Source organism: Triticum aestivum, chromosome 3D (assembly GCF_018294505.1).
Source record: "Triticum aestivum cultivar Chinese Spring chromosome 3D, IWGSC CS RefSeq v2.1, whole genome shotgun sequence".
NCBI lineage: Eukaryota > Viridiplantae > Streptophyta > Magnoliopsida > Poales > Poaceae > Triticum > Triticum aestivum.
In genome coordinates this window covers 41178369-41197964 of record NC_057802.1, presented here as the reverse complement: position 1 = coordinate 41197964, position 19596 = coordinate 41178369, and positions in this window count along the sequence as shown.

The window sequence follows — 19596 nt, the reverse complement described above, 5'->3', positions numbered from 1 at the left end:
GTGAAACTAGCTGTCCAAGTCCATAAAGAATCGTTAAGTGACAAATATTTGGGGATGCCAACAGATGTGGGTCACTCAAAAAATGGCACTTTCAAATACCTTCGTGACCATGTGTGGGAGAAGGTCAAGGGGTGGATGGAGAAGCTCCTTTCTGCAGCGGGAAAGGAAGTCTTAATCAAATCTATTGCTCAGGCAATCCGGTTTACTCTATGGCATGCTTCAGGTTACCAAGGGGGCTTTGTGAGAACATTACATCCATCATAAGGCAGTTCTGGTGGGGCAGTAAGCAAGGCAAGAGGAAACCAGCGTGGGTATCATGGGAGATCATGACAAGACCTAAATACATGGGAGGCCTAGGATTCCGCGATCTCGAGATCTTTAATCTTGCTTTACTGGCGAGGCAGGCATGGAGAGTGCTAAACAATCCGAATACTCTTAGCTCTTTCATTCTGAAAGCCGCATATTTTCCTAATACAGGGATGCTTGAGGCCGAGCTGGGTGCGCACCCTTCACAGATTATTGATGGAAGAGATATAATGAAGCAAGGAGTCATAAGGAGGATCGGGACGGGAGAGAGCACGATGATCTGGGAACACAATTGGATCCCGCGGCAGGAAATTTTGAGGCCTATAACCTCGTTGGTTGCCAACCCTCCTACCCGAGTGCATGAGCTGATCGACCAAACAACGTCAACATGGAGAGTGGATCTGGTTCGTACGGTTTTTATTCCCATTGATGCAGAAGCCATACTCAAGATTCCCTTGTGTACAAGGAGAGTTGACGACTTCTGGGCTTGGAGCAGAGAAAAGAAAGGGAATTTCACTGTCCGCTCTGCATATCGCATGATCCAAAATACCGAGGGGCCGTCCAGCACCGAGGAGAGCAGAAGTTGGTCATCTCCCTGGCACACACTGTTTCCTAACAAGATTCAGGTGTTTCTGTGGCATTTGGCAAGGGAGTTTATACCCACGTATGATATTCTGCACCACTGCAATATGGCTACCTCGCCGGCGTGCCAGATGTGTGGGGCGGCGGACTCCTGGAGGCATGCCTTGCTTGATTGCACAATGTCGAGAAGCACCTGGGCCTTGGCACCTGACTCCTTGGTGGCGCAGATGAGCACCTGCGACTATCCAAGCGCAAAAGCATGGCTGTTCACTATGGCAAATTCGTTATCACATGCGGACTTCACAAGGCTCGGTGTCACTTTGTGGGCGATTTGGAGCTCCAGAGAAAGTTGATTCATGAAGGGGTGCACCAGACACCATACTCAACTAATGCATTTGTGATCTCTTTCATCAATGATCTCCAGGTCCTAGCTAAACCAGATGGAAGCCCTACAGCTAAGCAGCTGCGCTTGAGCGAGTGGATGATCCCACGACGTTTGAGGCCTTGGCAGTTCGGGAGTCACTCGCTTTAGCGGACGACCTCTACGAGCACATGATCTCGGTGGCCTCAGACTGCAAAAACGTTATTGATGATATCAAACAGGGGAGTGCAGCGGCCTATGGTGCTATCATTAGGGAGATTGTAGATCGTTCCAAGTTTTTTGCTATTTGTTCTTTTAGCCATGAATTTAAGAGCTCGAATGTCGAGGCTCACAATTTAGCGAAGCATGCTCTCTCACTTGGTGTGGGCCGCCGTGTGTGGTTAGGCAACCCGAGTGATCTTTCTTTCGTCCATGTAAACATTATGACGAGTTAAATAAAAGCTTTGCGAGATTGTCTCAAAAAAAACTGAAGCCATGTGCTGGTAAAAAACCTTTGGGGGAATATGCCATCAACCAATGCTACGTGAACATAGAGACAAAAAAGAGAGATAAAGTGACGTGGGTGAAAATTACTGAGGTGGCTAGATGATGATGTGGATGGACTGCATGTTGAGAGAATTGGTGGTAGTGGGGATCAACTTCTTAAGAATGTAAGACTAGTAAATACAAAGATTACAAGTTAGGCATAAATCCGGATTTGAAGGCTTGGACGGTTGGGATGTTCGCTGGCTGCGAGCTCCAGAGCATCCTCAGCTTCATTCACAGCCTCTTCAACGGTACCATGAGAGTTGATACCAGCTTCCACTCTCTGAAGCAATGGGAGGTTACTCAAGCTGCCAAACTGAAACACAGAGTTTTTGTTGTTACGCTCCAACCACCTCACGCAGAGCCTACTGAACAGAAGGTATTCAAGGGTCGGCATCGCTCCCTGCAGAAACCTCAGCGGTGCATCTGTACTAAAGTACTGAACTTGGGGAACAATCCACCACCATCACTGTCATCGGCCATGATGTCTGGTGGCTCGTCTCCCAATGTCATTTGGGTAAAAAAATCCTATTTGCCCTAGAAAAATTCTTGGGATTTTTCGCCGCTGTTTGCGAGGTAGAACTTGGGTGGAGCACTTTTGCTCTCTGGCGGATTCTACCAATACTCATTCGTCATGGGGTCATCAGCAACACCATGTCATCTCCAAACCTTAGTTTGTTCATTGTGTTCAATCTTTTTATCAAACCTCAGATTGATATCTGAAAGTGTCAGTAATGTTGATTACATCTTGTAGCTTATGCTAGTTGGTTTAATTGGTAGAAGATTGTTATGTTCAGATTGTTAATCATATATTTATACCCACTGATCATGATCAATATGATGAGTTGTCAGTAGTTCCATTAGTTCTTGAGGAAATGAGAGAAGTCTTGTTACTAGTAATCATGTTAAGTTTATGCCCGTTCAATGTTTTGATATTATGTTGTGTTGTTCTTTCTCTAGTGATGTTATGTGAACGTCGACTACATGAGAATTCATTATCTTGGGCCTAGGGGAAGGCACAGAAATATTTTTTGGATGATAGGTTGCTGGTGTGATAGAAACCTGAACCCTAGTTTGTGAATTATTCCGTGAGACTATAATCCAATTTTAGTTATGGTTAGATTTATCTTAATGTTATGGTTAGATTTATCTTAATTAGTTCTCTTCTAGTTGCAGATGCTTGCATGGAGACTATAATCATAGGTAGGTATTTGTTCAAGTAAGGGCATGTAACGCCCCGGATCCGATGCGCTAGGTGTCCTCTAGTTATTCGTCGTTGTTGCCATGTCATCTGCTTGCGTGTTGCATTTTGCCATGTCATCATGTGCATTGCATATGCATGCTTTTCAAAACTTGCATCCGTTCGGGTTCCTCCGATTCTCTCCGTTGTCCGTTCTGAGCCCAACCACACTCGCACGCGCCCGCGGCACCTCCGAAATATTATTTATGAGTGGCATAAAAATGTTCTCGGAATGGGGTGAAAGTTGGCGTGCAGTCTTATTATAGTGTAGGTGGGCCGCCTGCCAAATTTCATCGCATTCGGAGTCTGTTTGATAGCCCAACCGTCATCCGTGGCGGCGCTGTCGCCGGTTTATTCGTCGGACGTTTCGGTCTCCGAAACCGTGCCGGGCCGCACTTCTCCCCCTTTTTCCTCAGCCAAACCCCTCTACACAGCCCACTAGCTACTCACCTAAAACCCCCTCCGCCCCGGACCGTCGGATCGAGATCCGATGCCCGAAAACCCGTCCAAAACCCCTCAAACCCTAGCCTCTAGCTATAAGAAGAAGCCTCCCCTTCCATTTTTGGCAGCAGACAACTCCCTGCTTGAAATCCGCACACCGCCAGCCTCCTCCCGCTTTCTCCTCGCTTTCCGCGCCGGCCTATCCCACCTCCGCCACTTGGCGCCGCCGCCACTGCGCCCCGGACCAACCGGGCGCTGCCACATCAGCCCCCAGCGCCCCTGCAGCCAACGCCCCCCTACCATGTGGCCTCGCCACGTCTCCCTAGCCGCCTCCCACCGCCGCCGGCCCTGTGAACCCATCTAGGGCCCGCCGAGCCCGTCGGGGCCCGGATCCCGCAGCCGCAGGGCGCCTGAGCCGCCCGAAGCCTCCCGCTCGATCCAGCTTGGGATCGGGGGAGCGCCGCCGTCCTCCCGCGCCTCGACCCTGCCATCTGTACCTCGCCGCCGGAGTGCGCCTCTGTCGCCCCACCGTCCGCCGGATCCCAGGACGCCGCCCTCGCCGTCTCCTCCTTCCTCCCCGTCTCACCTTCCCTCTCTCACCCGTGGCCATGGCCGCCGTTCTTCTCGCAGGAACCGCGCCGCCAGAGCTCCTCGCCGCCGGGAACCGCGTCCCCGACTGCCGGCGCTTGGCGGATCTGGCGTCCCCGCCCCAGATCCGCCTACCCTCCGTTCCTCGTCGAGCCGCCGCCTCTGCCGGCGACCTCGCCGGAAGCCGCGTCCCTGCCGACGTGCCCCGCGTTGACCGCTGCGTCCACCCGCGTGGGCCCCACGTCGGCCAGCCCAGCCACGACGCTGCTCCGGCCCAGGCCCAGCCGCGGATAGTAGCAAGGCCCAACCTCCTCTGCTTCTTGGTCCGAGCCCATGGTGAGCAACCCCTTATCCTCTGTCTATGCACACTTTAGCTATCCTGCGCCCATCCATATTTGCACCAAGTCCCCAGAAAACCATATTTATGTGTCCATCTTTGACCTGCTGTAGATTCTTACACATAGCTCCGTTTTGCATGTATAATATATCAAAATGTTCATCGTGAGATGCTCTTCATTTCATTCCACTGTGACATGCTTGTTTGAGTTTATCTTGATGCTCTAATCATCGTTGCAAGAGTGCTAAATGATGTTAATCTGCTGAAACTGTTATAACTTGATGTTTTGTCTTTTTCATTGCATTTTGTGTGTGCATCCTATGAGCATGTGCTCTACATATATTTTGAACTACATCATGCCATATTTACAGAGGTGGTTGTCTTATATTTTTGTGGTCTATGTGGTGACTAGCACAAGCATGCAAAGTAGCCTCCGTGATGTTTCTGAATTCTGTGACTTGGTCATTTCTGCCAAGTCTAGTCTGTTATATTTCGTTGCTATGTAAACCTACTTCTACAAGTCATTCTATGCATAATCTCGTGATGTTCACTAAGGGTGTTTTTTTATACATGTTATGCTCTATCCATCCGTGCCCTTGTTTGCATTTATAGCCTGTTGTAGCTTGTTATTATCTTGCTCTCAAATTGCTAAATAATGTTGCTGTCAGTCTGTTAACATGAAGTTCGTAATTTCCCTGTGATTTTCTAGTGATGCATGTACCCTATGACTATGCTATTGCCATTCTTAGCTTCATATTTATGCCATCTTGATGTTTATCACCTTGTCATGCCATTTATTGCTCTGTGGTGAGTGGTTTAAGCTCACCAACATGCCTACTTATCGTTGTTTCTGCCCTGAACTGTTATTTTCACCAAGTCTAAATCTGTATATGAAACTTGCTATGTTTACATGGGTGCCATCATATATCTTCTGTGCCTTTTTGGCTCGTGATCAGTAAGGGACTTTTGTTCTAGGAAATTAGTAGATTCATGCCATGCCTTTGTTTGCTATGATATGTTCCTGTAGCATGTTGTTTGATAGCTCTAAACTTTGCAACCTGATGTTCTTTCTGCCATGTCCTGAAATTCTGCCAAGTCTGTGAATCTGTTATTATTTGCAATCTTGTCATGTCCTTTTGAGCATGTTCTAGTGATTTATGGAGATAGCTCAGTGTTCATGTTTTGTCATGCTTTACCTGTACATCAGGTCCATGCCTTTTGTTTTCATGTTGAGGTGTGTAGCATATTTTTATGATGCTCGCAATATGCCTAGTTGCTGTTTTGGACAGATTGTTGCTATGTCTTGTTTGGAGTGTATGTGTTGCACCGTTGCTCCGTTTTGAGCATGCTCTATATGAACTTGCTTAGTTTTGCATGTAGTTCCATATTGCCATGTTGCATCCTTGTTTTGAGGGTGTTTGCTTGATGTTTGAATGTGTTTTGCATCAATGCCATGTTTAACTTGTTTTGCTCATATCTTCTAGGCCGTAGCTCCGAATCTAATGAACTTTATATGTAACTTGACTAGAATTTCGTGTAGATCATCTTGATGCCTCTTAACTTGTTGTTTAACAACTTGAACGTAAAGTTTATTCAGTTCTGGACCAATTTCGAAATTTGTATTTGAGGACTTACCGGAATTGTTATATGTTGTTTCCGGCCTCATTTAAACTTGCTTTGATGTGTTGTTCTTGTATGCATCATCTCTTGCCATGAGTAGCTCTTGTAGCCTTGTCATGCATCATACTTGATTGAGCATCATGCCTTGTTCATGTGTGTTGTGTTTACCTTGTTGTGTGCTTCTTCTCGATAGTTCCCGTGTTGTTGCGATCGTGAGGATTCGTTGGTCTTCGTGGCTTCATCTTCTTCATGGACTCGTTCTTCTTCCTAGCGGGATTTCAGGCAAGATGACCGTCACCTTGGATCTCATTACTATCATTGCTATGCTAGTTGCTTCGTTCTATCGCTATGCTGCGCTACCTATCACTTGCTCTTCAAGCCTCCCAAATTGCCATGAACTTCTAACCTTTGACACCCTTCCTAGCAAAACCGTTGTTTGGCTATGTTACCGCTTTTGCTCAGCCCCTCTTATAGCGTTGCTAGTTGCAGGTGAAGATTGCTCCATGTTAGATTATGTTTATGTTGGGATATCACAATATCTCTTATTTAATTAATGCATCTATATACTTGGTAAAGGGTGGAAGGCTCGGCCTTATGCCTGGCGTTTTGTTCCACTCTTGCCGCCCTAGTTTCCTTCATACTGGTGTTATGTTCCTTGATTTTGCGTCCCTTACGCGGTTGGGTGATTTATGGGACCCCCTTGATAGTTCGCTTTGAATAAAACTCTTCCAGCAAGGCCCAACCTTGGTTTTACATTTGCCTCACCTAGCCTTTTTCCCTTGGGAGTCGCGCATCCCGAGGGTCATCTTTATTTTAACCCCCCCGGGCCAGTACCTCTCTAAGTGTTGGTCCGAACCGGGCAGCCTGCGGGGCCACCTCGGGGCAACTTGAGGGCTGGTTTTACTCGTAGCTTGACCTATCCGGTGTTGCCCTGAGAACGAGATATGTGCAGCTCCTATCGGGATGTCGGCGCACCGGGCGGCTTTGTTGGTCTTATTTTACCATTGTCGAAATGTCTTGTAAACCGGGATTCCGAGACTGATCGGGTCTTCCCGGGAGAAGGAATATCTTTCGTTGACCGTGAGAGCTTATAATGGGCTAAGTTGGGACACCCCTGCAGGGTATAAACTTTCGAGAGCCGTGCCCGCGGTTATGTGGCAGATGGGAATTTGTTAATGTCCGGTTGTAGAGAACTGGACACTTGACTTAACTAAAACGCATCAACCGCGTGTGTAGCCGTGATGGTCTCTTCTCGGCGGAGTCCGGGAAGTGAACACGGTTTCTGGGTTATGTTTGACGTAAGTAAGAGTTCAGGATCACTTCTTGATCATTGCTAGTTTCACGACCATTCCGTTGCTTCTCTTCTCGCTCTTATTGGCGTATGTTAGCCACCATACATGCTTAGTCGATGCTGAAACCTCACCACTTTACCCCTTCCTTACCCATTAAGCTTTGCTAGTCTTGAAACCCATGGTAATGGGATTGCTGAGTCCTCGTGGCTCATAGATTACTACAACACCAGTTGCAGGTACAGGTTTTGCGATGATCATGACGCGAGAGTGATGTTTATTCGTGTTGGAGTTCTTCGCCTTCTTCGTCGATCTTGGGTTAGGTTCCGGGTCGGCAGCCTAGGCTAGCAGGGTGGATGTCGTTTGAGTTTCTGTTGTGCTTCATCCGTAGTCGGATGTTGCTCTTATGTATGATGTTGTTGTATTCATGTGGCATTGTATGCCTCTTGTATGTATCCCCAACTATTATGTAATATTGATGTAATGATATCCACCTTGCAAAAGCATGTCAATATGCGGTTCGATACTTGGTGGGACCTTCGAGCCTCTTTAGGATAGTATCGCATATTGGGCGTGATAAGTTGGTATCAGAGCCTCGACCGACCCTAGGAGCCCCCCTTGATTGATCGTGTAGTTGGCCGATGTTTACTCCTCAGTCCCTTCGTCGCTCTGGTGAGGAATCTTGACGTAGGTGTTTTGAACTATTCCTCTTCCCCTTCAAATTTTTTTTAGGATCTCGTGGTTAGTTTTTCGATCGTGGGTTCTCAGCTCTTTTCTTCCGGTGCATTTTCTCGTCAAGTCGATTCGACCTCTTTGTTTTTGCAAGATCAATCCTCAGCTCTTTTCAATCGATGTTTTTCCCTGTCCGAAGTTGTCCTTGTTTTTCCCACCCGCCACCCTTTTTCTTCTCGGAACCGGAGTCCGTAATCGAGTATCCACCCTACTTGTGCAAAGTTTTTGCATTTTCTCCTCAATCATTTCAACCGGTGTCTTCTCTTCATGTTATTCGTCGGTTCCCTGTTTCAAGTGGCCTGTGTTTTCCCGCCCTCCCACCCCTTTTATTCCCGGAGTCTGAGCCTCTATTCGAGCATCTATTTCATTCGTGCGGAGCCTCCAGTTATTCGTCGTTGTTGCCATGTCATCTGCTTGTGTGTTGCATTTTGCCATGTCGTCATCTGCATTGCATATGCATGCTTTTCAAAACTTGCATCCGTTCGGGTTCCCCCGGTTCTCTCCGTTGTCCGTTCTGAGCCCAACCACACTCGCACGCGCCCGCGGCACCTCCGAAATATTATTTTATGACTGGCATAAAAATGTTCTCGGAATGGGGTGAGAGTTGGCGTGTAGTCTTATTATAGTGTAAGTAGGCCGCCTGCCAGATTGCATCGCATTCAGAGTCCGTTTGATAGCCCAACCGTCATCCGTAGCGGCGCTGTCGCTGGTTTATTCGTCGGACGTTTCGGTCTCCGAAACCGTGCCGGGCCGCACTTCTCCCCATTTTTCCTCAGCCCAACCCCTCTACACAGCCCACTAGCTACTCACCTAAAACCCCCTCCGCCCCGAACCGACGGATCGAGATCCGATGCCCGAAAACCCCTCCAAAACCCCTCAAACCCTAGCCTCTAGTTATAAGAGGAAGCCTCCCCTTCCATTTTTGGCAGCAGACAACTCCCTCCTCGAAATCCGCGCGCCGCCAGCCTCCTCCCGCCTTCTCCTCGCTTTCCGCGCCGGCCTATCCCACCTCCGCCACTTGGCGCCGCCGCCACCGCACCCCGGACCAACCGGGCGCTGCCACATCAGCCCCCAACGCCCCTGCAGCCAACGCCCCGCTGCCATGTGTCCTCGCCACGTCTCCCCAGCCGCCTCCCACCGCCGCCGGCCCTGTGAACCCATCTAGGGCCCGCCGAGCCCGTCGGGGCCTGGATCCCGCAGCCGCAGGGCGCCCGAACCGCCCGAAGTCTCCCGCTCGATCCAGCTTGGGATCGAGGGAGCGCCGCCGTCCTCCCGCGCCTCGACCCCGCCATCTGTACCTCGCCGCCTGTTGGGACATAGTTACTGGTGTAACCGGCCCAGGATGGGCTGGGTTACGTTGTGACAGCTCTTCATTCAGAAGCCCAAGGACAGATTAAGGATGGCGGTTTAGTAATGGGCCTAAGGCCCAGAGGCGACTTAAGGCCCGTAGTGTTAAACCTACGTTATGGCATGACTTGTAGTGTATGTTGGGGAACGTAGCAGAAATTCAAAATTTTCTACGCATCACCAAGATCAATCTATGGAGTAATCTAGCAACGAGGGGAAGGGGAGTGCATCTACATACCATTGTAGATCGCGATGCGGAAGCGTTGCAAGAACGCGGATGAAGGAGTCGTACTCGTAGCGATTCAGATCGCGGTTGATTCCGATCTAAGCACCGAAGAACGGTGCCTCCGCGTTCAACACACGTGCAGCCCGGTGACGTCTCCCACGCCTTGATCCAGCAAGGAGAGAGGGAGAGGTTGAGGAAGACTCCGTCCTGCAGCAGCACGACGGCGTGGTGGTGGTGGAGGAGCGTGGCAATCCCGCATGGCTTCGCCAAGCACCGCGGGAGAGGAGGAGGAGGGAGAGGGGTAGGGCTGCGCCGAAAGAGAGACGTTCTCGTGTCTTGGGCAGCCCCGAACCTCAACTATATATAGGGGGGAGGGGGCTGCGCCCCCTCTAGGGTTTCCACCCCAAGGGCTGGCGGCCAGCCCTAGATCCCATCTAGGGGGGCGGCCAAGGAGAGGAGAGGGGGGGCGCCACTAGGGTGGGCCTTAAGGCCCATCTGGACCTAGGGTTTGCCCCCTCCCACTCTCCCATGCGCCTTGGGCCTTGGTGGGGGGCGCACCAGCCCACCTGGGGCTGGTCCCCTCCCACACTTGGCCCACGCAGCCTTCTGGGGCTGGTGGCCCCACGGGACCCTCCCGGTGGTCCCGGTACATTACCGATATCACCCGAAACATTTCCGGTGACCAAAACAGGACTTCCCATATATAAATCTTTACCTCCGAACCATTTCGGAACTCCTCGTGACGTCCGAGATCTCATCCGGGACTCCGAACAACGTTCGGTAACCACGTACATACTTTCCCTATAACCCTAACGTCATCGAACCTTAAGTGTGTAGACCCTACGGGTTCGGGAACCATGCAGACATGACCAGACGTTCTCCGGTCAATAACCAACAGCGGGATCTGGATACCCATGTTGGCTCCCACATGTTCCACGATGATCTCATCGGATGAACCACGATGTCGGGGATTCAATCAATCCCGTATTCAATTCCCTTTGTCTATCGGTATGTTACTTGCCCGAGATTCGATCGTCGGTATCCCGATACCTTGTTCAATCTCGTTATCGGCGAGTCTCTTTACTCGTTCCGTAACTCACATCATCCCGTGATCAACTCCTTGGTCACATTGTGCACATTATGACGATGTCCTACCGAGTGGGCCCAGAGATACCTCTCCGTTTACACGGAGTGACAAATCCCAGTCTCGATTCGTGCCAACCCAACAGACACTTTCGGAGATACCTGTAGTGCACCTTTATAGCCACCCAGTTACGTTGTGACGTTTGGTACACCCAAAGCATTCCTACGGTATCCGGTTGGGCGAAAAGGCCATACCATTATATCAGATGATGAAGAAAACAGATGACTTTGTCTGGAGTGATGCCGCTAATGCTGCTTTTGAGGATTTGAAAAGACAGTTAGCTGAGCCGCCAGTTCGTGCTGCTCCTGTCGATAAAGAGCCCTTATTGTTGTATGTAGCCGCTAACACACGAGCCGTCAGTGTGGCCGTCATGGTGGAGCGCAAGGAGGCGGGTAAGGAACATCCGGCTCAGCGGCCGGTTTACTACGTCAGCGAAGTACTCATTGAGTCCAAGCAACGGTATCCACATTGGCTGAAGCTTGTTTATGGGGTGTTCATGGCAAGCCGGAAGCTTAAGCATTATTTCCAGGGCCACCCTATCACTGTGGTTAGTTCTGCTCCCCTAGGAGATATCATCCAAAACAGAGAAGCCACAGGAAGAGTTGCTAAGTGGGCCATAGAACTTGGGCCTCATGGTCTAAAGTACGTGCCACACACTGCTATCAAATCTCAAGCATTGGTAGATTTCATCAACGATTGGACAGAGCTGCAGATGCCTGAAGAGAGGCCGGATAACACATATTGGACTATTCACTTCGACGGGTCCAGACAGTTGGAGGGCTCGGGGGCTGGAGTTGTGTTAGCTTCCCCTCGAGGTGACAAATTTCGTTATGTACTACGATTGATGTTTCCCTGTACTAACAATGCAGTTGAGTACGAGGCTTTGCTCCATGTTCTTCGGATGCCTAAGGAGATGAGTTTAAGACGGGTAAGGTGCTTTGGCGACTCAGATTTGGTGGCTCAACAGGTATCCGGCAAGTGGTACTCTAAGGATCCCCTCATGGCGGCTTATCTCCGTGAAGTTGATGCCATCGCCGGGCATTTTCACGGTTATCAAGTGGAGCACATTGACCGCAGAAAGAACAAGGCGGCTGATGCCTTAAGCCGGCTGGGCTCTCAGCGTAAGACGGTGCCGCCTAATACTTTCTTGGATATTCTGCATAACCCTTCTGTCAAGTTGCCTACAGAGGAAGACTTGGCTGTTCCTGACCCAGAAGCACAGTTGGTGGCGGCTCTTCACGTTATCCCAGATTGGACAATGCCATACTTGGCTTACATGACCCGGGGAGAATTGCCTGAGGATGAAACTTTGGCCAGACAAATAACCCGGCGGTCTAAGTCAATGATAATTGTCAATGGCGAGCTGCATCATTGCAGTGTCACTGGAGCTTTTCAGTGTTGTGTTTCCTCTGAGGAAGGTCAAGAAATTTTACGTGAGATTCACGAGGGGGATTGTGGCCATCATGCCGGCTCAAGATCCCTTGTGGCCAAAGCTTTTCGTCATGGTTTTTATTGGCTAATGGCTCATGCTGATGCAGAGGACTTGGTTAGTAAATGTGACGGTTGTCAGAAGTTCTAAAGACGGGCTCAAGTGCCGGCTCAAGAGTTGAGGATGATTCCAATCACTTGGTCGTTTGCTGTCTGGGGGCTTGATATGGTTGGGCCTTTCAAAAGGTCCAAGGATAAGAAGACCCACCTCTTGGTGGCGGTTGACAAGTTCACAAAGTGGGTTGAGGCAGAGCCAGTTAGTAAGTGTGACGCAGCCACAGGGTTCAGTTCATGAAAAAGGGGATATTTCGCTTTGGTTTTCCACACAGCATTATAACTGACAATGGTACCAATCTGTCTAAAGGCGCCATGGAGGAATTTTGTCAACGAGAGCATATTCGGCTTGATGTTTCATCAGTACCTCACCCTCAATCCAATGGTCAAGCTGAGAGAGCCAATCAGGAAATCTTGAAAGGCATCAAGCCCCGGCTTTTGGTCCCTTTGCAACAGACGCCAGGTTGTTGGGTGGAGGAGTTACCCTCTGTATTATGGAGGATCAATACTACTCCTAACAGGTCTACGGGTTACACGCCTTTCTTCATGGTTTACGGAGCTGAGGCGGTTCTCCCTAGCGACATCCGTCATGACTCGCCTCGAGTGGCGACTTATGTCGAGGCGGATAATGAGCAAGCGCGTCAAGATGCTCTTGACTTGTTGGACGAACAGCGTGACGTGGCAGCAGCTCGCTCGGTGATTTACCAACAAGACCTGCGCCGCTATCACAGCCGCCGGGTTAAGTCCAGGACCTTTCAGGAAGGTGACTTGGTGCTCGGGCTCATCCAGGATCAAACAGATGCACACAAGCTATCCCCACCTTGGGAAGGGCCCTTTGTGGTCAGCAAGAACTTGCACAACGGGTCATACTACCTCATCGATGTTCGAGAGCACAAAGATTCACGTAAGTTGGAGGAGGAGTCCCGCCGGCCGTGGAATATTGCTCATCTTCGGCCTTATTACACTTGAGCTACCGGCTCTCATAATGTACATATTTCTATAGCCATGTATATATTATGATAAATAATAAAGCAGTACCTCTGTCCTTTTTCCCCCTCCAAAGGTAAATGTGTCATTGTTATTTTCATTGTAGTATCACATGGTCACTTGGAGGCTGATCCGGCTTATGATCGTATTCGAATCTAGCCGTTAAAAATATGATCACTTGGGGGCTTCCTGTTCAAACATAGGTCGTATTCAAACCAAAGAGAACGTAGCTGTCGATACCCACTTGATTGGCATATTGCCGAGCTCACTGGGGAGTTTCTTGATCATATTTGAATCATAGCTCAACCCCCTTTGGGAACCGACGTGGATCGTATTCGAATCAGCGTCGTTAAACAACTCTCAAGGTCATTTGGGGGCTTCCTGTTCAAACATAGGTCGTATTCGAACCAAAGAGAACATAGCTGTCGGTACCCTCTTGATCGGCAACGCCAAAGCCACTGAGGGCTATATGATCGTATTCGAATCTTAGCTTAACCCCTTTGGGACGGTTCTCTGGTTGTATTCGAATCAGAAGCCCCTAAATTTTTGAGATCTCTTTGTTGCAAACAAGTTCTTTTGATCATATCAAAAGTGTTCAAGGGTGGTTCTTATTCCACCGGCTTAACCTTGATTAATAACGTTGATAGCACATAATAAGCATTATATGTGCTGGTGAACCGGAGTTGAGTTCTCAACCTCATTATTCGGGTTACATAAACTGGAAGTGTACTTGAAGGCTCGCAGGTATGCTGTTATGGTTATGTCAAAGATATAATTGAAGAACCGGTTAATTATGACTTTGATTCATATTCCGGGTTATATGTAAAATATATGACTCTCCATGCGGTAAGCCGCCTAGGGACTTGTGATTTGTTTTCTATGCAGGACAATTAAAGACAGCTCTTTAAACATAAGGAAAGCAGAGGATCAAGCATCACCCGGAAGAATATAAAAGAGCAGCTTAAACAGTGTTGAGCGCTACACACGTGCACGATGGCACAACAAAATTAAGTGTTTGTCCTACTCTATTACATGACTCCCCGAGTCCAAAAGGTGAGGCATTGTTTTTAAGACATAACCATGAGCCGCCTCAGAGATCAAAGGTGCTGTTGGGCTGAAGCTTCTGGTTCATCCCTTTCCGCTCCTCCGGCTGTTTCTATGTCCTGGAAGGTTCATGATTTCCAGTCAATTCCACTCAAGGCTTCAAATTGAGCTTCATCATCAATTAACCCGGCCGGGTCAACTTCAGGGGCGAAGGTATGCTTACGAGTTGGAGGAATCAGGCTGACTACTTCATAACGAGGTGTTGGGATCCTCTGATTCTCCGCGTCATAGCCCGGTTGATATTTGGTAAGGTCTGTATCATAACCAATCAAAGTGGCCACAGCGCGTATGCTCTTCACGCAAGCGGCGAAGTCCTTCTGGTCAAAGGGAGTGCCATGTTCCTTCAAACTGGGATACCCAAGGGCAATGTCGGCCGGGTCTAGCTCCGGTAGAAACGCCTTGGCCCGGCTCAGAGCGGCTATGGCTCCGGCTCTTGCAGAAGCTCGTCTCAACTCTTGGAAGCGTTGAGGAAGCACGGCAAGCCGCCTGAGTACATCCGCCAGATGAGTGGGAAGTTCATTTGACAGAGCCACAACAGCTAAGGCACGTTGTGACCCGGTGTAAAGTTGCTCTACCAAGGTATAAACCGCCTTCAGTTTTGTCAGCACGTTTTGGTTGAGATTGGAACTCCAGGGACCTGCATCACAAAGTCAGGTGAGCTGATGGCAATTGAGATACTTATGGGAAACGAAAGATGTAAATTAGCTAAAAACTTATAGAGTAACTTACCAAAGATTGCGGAGACCATCTGAGATACATGGCGTTTTAAGCCGGATAGCTCGGCGGTTGTTTCAGCAAGAGTGGCCTCCGCTTGTTCGTCCCGGCTGAGCAAAGCAGTTTTTTCATCCGCCCAGGCTTTTCTCTCTGCTTCAAACTTCTTCTTCAGTTTCTCTTGTGCAAATACACTGAATTCAAATTTGGAGTTGGCCTTTTGGGTTTCATTTTCCTGAGTCTTCAAGCGGTTCTTTAAATCAGAGATCTCCGATTCAAATTGCTTAAAGGCGGCCTGTACAAATTCCGGGTCACAGTTAGGGTGATTATAATGCAACATTAAGTCCCAAGCACTTTGCAAGCAAAGACACTTGGCACTTGGGGGCTAATGTATGCTGAAGAGCTCTATTTACAGTGTCGGTTCATGAAAATAAGTCCCAAGCACTTTGCAGGCAAAGGTACTTGGCACTTGGGGGCTAATGCATAAGGCTGCTCAACTACTTGATTAAAACAAGTGATTACTAAGCCGGTATTAAGTCTACAACATATTTCATCATAAGTAATAGACTTGGGGGCTGGCATGGTAAGGATAACTATGGAGTAAGCAAGAGAGTCATACCTCAGATTTTTTATGTATTTGTTTCACCATATCTGTCGGGGATATATCCCGCGGTATCACCCGGCCGGAATTGGCGACTCACTGGTGACCCGCCCGGAGCTTGGCGATTCACAGATAACCTGCCCGATCTTGGTGACTCATTAGTAACCCGGCGGGCGGGTCAGATGGACAACAAGGCTCAAAGCCCAGAAGGCCGGCTCACGTTATGATGGGCCGGATTAAGAGGAAAGGGATGACGAATATTTCCTTTACAAGGAAGCAAGACCCGGACTTGTAATTAATTTGTAAGAGAAGATAGACTAGTCCTAGCCCTACTAGGACTCCACATGTAACCCGCCCCTCTAACTTATATAAGGAGGGGCAGGGCACCCCAAAGAGGGACAAGCAACAAGAAATAATCTCAAGGGCTAAACACCGAGAGCCGGAGCCGGCGACTCTCCCGTGATCATAATGAGACCTAGCCTCAAACAGCACGTAGGGTTGTTACCGGATGATGTTTCCCGGGGCCCGAAGATGTCTAAACCCTTGTCTTGTGCGTTGATCCGCCCTGCGTCTCTCATCCCAATCAACCCCTCTCAAGCTACTACATAGATGCGTTGGCCTCACGACTAAGTCCTCACGCCAAGGACATCTGCCGTGACAATTCCATGACAGTTGGCGCCCACCGTGGGGCAGCCACGGTGGTGTTGAGTTCTTGGAGGGATTTCTTCAGGGATCGAGAAACTCATGGTGTGCCGGACGAAAAAGAGCCGGCGCTGAAGATAACATCATCGACAAACAGTCAAAGCGAGAGATCAAGAGAAAATTAGGGTTGTGTTTATGCGCCGACGCACACGATCAGAGGATCCGTTGAGGCCGGGTTAATTTCCGTGGCAGCTGCAAGTCGAAGTCCCGCATCTGACATCAACTGATACAAGGTACAAGTCGTCGAGACCGACAGGTTTCGTGGGCTCCGTCATCCGTGTCTAAATCCAATTTGGAGCATCAGATTCCATTGCTATTACATGGCGTGGCTCCCTAGGCCTGCTTCCAACTCCTCAACGGACCAAGGCCAACGCCTCGTGCACGTGGACCAACAATGCAAAGGATCGCGACGCCATCTATTGAAAGCAACAGAAGATTGACTTTGTTTGTATGCGAGTCCGGCAAGCTGTCAAATAGTATTTTCCGTCGAGACCGACAAAAATTTCTGCGGTCTGATCCGCCGAGTTGCGCAAAGTTTCTGCTACCAGGTTTCAGGTTCGGAGTACTGGAGTACTAGTCCTGTACACTTTGTACTTTTTCTACTCTACGTGAGATCTACTCAAGGTCGACCAGAGTATTAGTACATATACATGCTCACGGAGATTTAAGAGACAAATCGATTGCTACATCAAGAGCCACTACCGAGTCATCCTCATGGGAAGAAGACAAAAATTGCCTGCAGTTTTGGAAGTGGAGAAAGCCAGGGAATCAGTCTCCGCCTCCGCCTCAGCCGCCAGGGCCACGTCATCGGGCCGGCCGCACCTTGCCATCGCCTCTGCCGTCTCAAGCAGCGGGAGATCCGCTGTCGCCTCTGTTTCAAGTCGCCTCCGTTGACCTACTGTCAGTCTGAGTCGCCCCGGTCAAGCGGCCTGTCCGCCCCTGAGCCACCGCGCCTGTTCCTTTTCGACTCCGAGCCGGACGCGCCTCCAATAGCCTCGAGGTGACCCTTTCATCAGCCGCCTCCATTGCGGCGCGCCTGGTCCTCCGTTGGCCAAACCGCCCTACGGGCGTCCTCTGCTTCGGCCCTGGCGGCCCTCAGGACTGCGCCCCGTTGTGACGGCGCTGCTCCACCCAGCGGGCTTGCACGCACTGTCGGAGTAAATGGCCACGGGTAGCCATTCCGACTACCCCTGGCTCTTCAGAAAAATTATCAGGCCTTTGGGCCTTCAAGCATTCCAAGCATTTGGGCCGCCTTCCCTGGCCGGCTACCCCTGAAGCCGAATCCCGGAAGGCGACCTAGCCTCGAGCAACCTCTCCCCAAGACGACTACGGGGTGGCCGACTCCAAGAAGCCGGCCAAGAAGGACGCCGGCTCCTAGCAGCCGGCCGAGACCACAACCACCAAAGCTGTTCCCACATAAGAGCGACACGACGGGGTGTGGCCATAGTGCGGCCCACTACCCCCGAAGCCCGAGGCGGGCATGGCTACAGGAGGCCGTACGGGACGGCCGTCTCCCGTGCGGCTCGGCGCTGTAGCCATGCTAGCCTCGACGTCATCCACGACCAACTCCCGTACGGCCCAAGGACTGCAGGCCCCTTCAGCCAGAGAGAGGCGTGAAGGCGGCCCGGCCTTTCCCAGTCGGCCAAGAGCATAGCCGGCCTCCAGAAGCCGGCTACTCCCTTCCTCGAAGCAGGAGCCCCATTAAGGAGACAAGACGAGGTAAGGCTACAGTGATAGCCCCCGAGGCGGCCCACTGTAGCCACGCTTACCTCGACAAAGCCGTCGTCATCACAGGCGAGGCTACAGTAAGCAGCCGCCGACAAGACCCTAGGCGGTGGGGCCGGCCTGTCGACCAAGTAGCCGGCAGCCGGCGGGACCCACTAGCCGGTGGGACCCAGCAGCCGGCGGAGAAGCCGGCGAGCATAGACACTGATGGCTGCGACCAGCTCCCAGTCGGATTACCATTGTACCCCCGGGGGGTAGGCCAATATAAACCCCCCGGAGCACCCATGCAAAGGGTTCGCACCCAAGCATAGTTGGCCTCTGAGCATAGAGTTGCCTTCTTAGCATAGCACACACCATAGATAGAGAGAAGCAAGAGCTAGCCTTGTTCTTCTTCTCCCTTGATCTCAACAGCTCTAGGAGCGATTGTAGCTACCTTTCATCGATCTAGTGATCATGCGGAGACCCCGCAGAGCAGGACTAGGGGTGTTATATCCTCGGAGAGCCCCGAACCTGGGTAAGATCCGCCAGCGTGCATGTCTTCGCCTCATCCCGTTTCCAGGCACCGGCGATGTTTTAATTGCTCCCACAATGATAAGCCATCCCTTGGCATATGTCGCACCAACCACCCGACATTTGGCGCCCACCGTGGGGCCAGGTGCACCGTCGTCCGGAGACCTGTTCTGGACGGGAACCCTCTACCTCCCCCGCGAGCGCAGCCAGCCTGCTGCGCCCGATGGCGTTTGCCTCGACGCGCTGCCAGGCGTCGACGACGCCTGCACAGCGAGCCGCCTCGCCGATCTGCTCGGCGAGACTCGCCTCTCCGACGAGCCTGCGTCCGACGCAGGGACCGACTACTCCGAGAGCCGCCTCGTCAGCCTCCTCGACCAGCTTCACGTCTCCAGCGAGCCCGCTGCGGATGTGGAGTCGGTCGGCTCCACCGACCCGATGCTCATCGACTCCGACACCACGTCGCTTGACGCCTACCCCTCCGACGTGGTGGTCTTCGACGACCCCCTCCCTCCAGCTGACAGCGGCAGCAGCGCTGTCACCGAAGTGCTGGTCATCAGCCACGTCTCCAACTCGGGCGAGAATGCCCGCGACCCTCAGCGAGCGGCGATGCACGACCTCTCTGTCCCCATCCCGGCCGACGCCGACGCCGAGACCCTGGAGGCACGCCGCCTTGCCCTCATCACGGAGGGCCAGAAGATAGCCTCAATGAGACGCCTCACCGAGGCCCACCAGCGCGAATTCGACCGCGCCGCCTTCGGCACGCCGCCGCCTAGTGGCCCGAGCCGAGCCGGATTCATCCAGAAGCGCGGCGCAGCCGTTGCCAGCATGCTGGGCGCAGATCGCCCCGTCTACGCACCCCGCTCGAGAATCTGCGAGCCACTCAGGCGGCTGCAGAGGAGCTCAATGGGCTGGGAGCCGATGAGCTCCCCTACATGACAAGACGGATCCAGCAGCT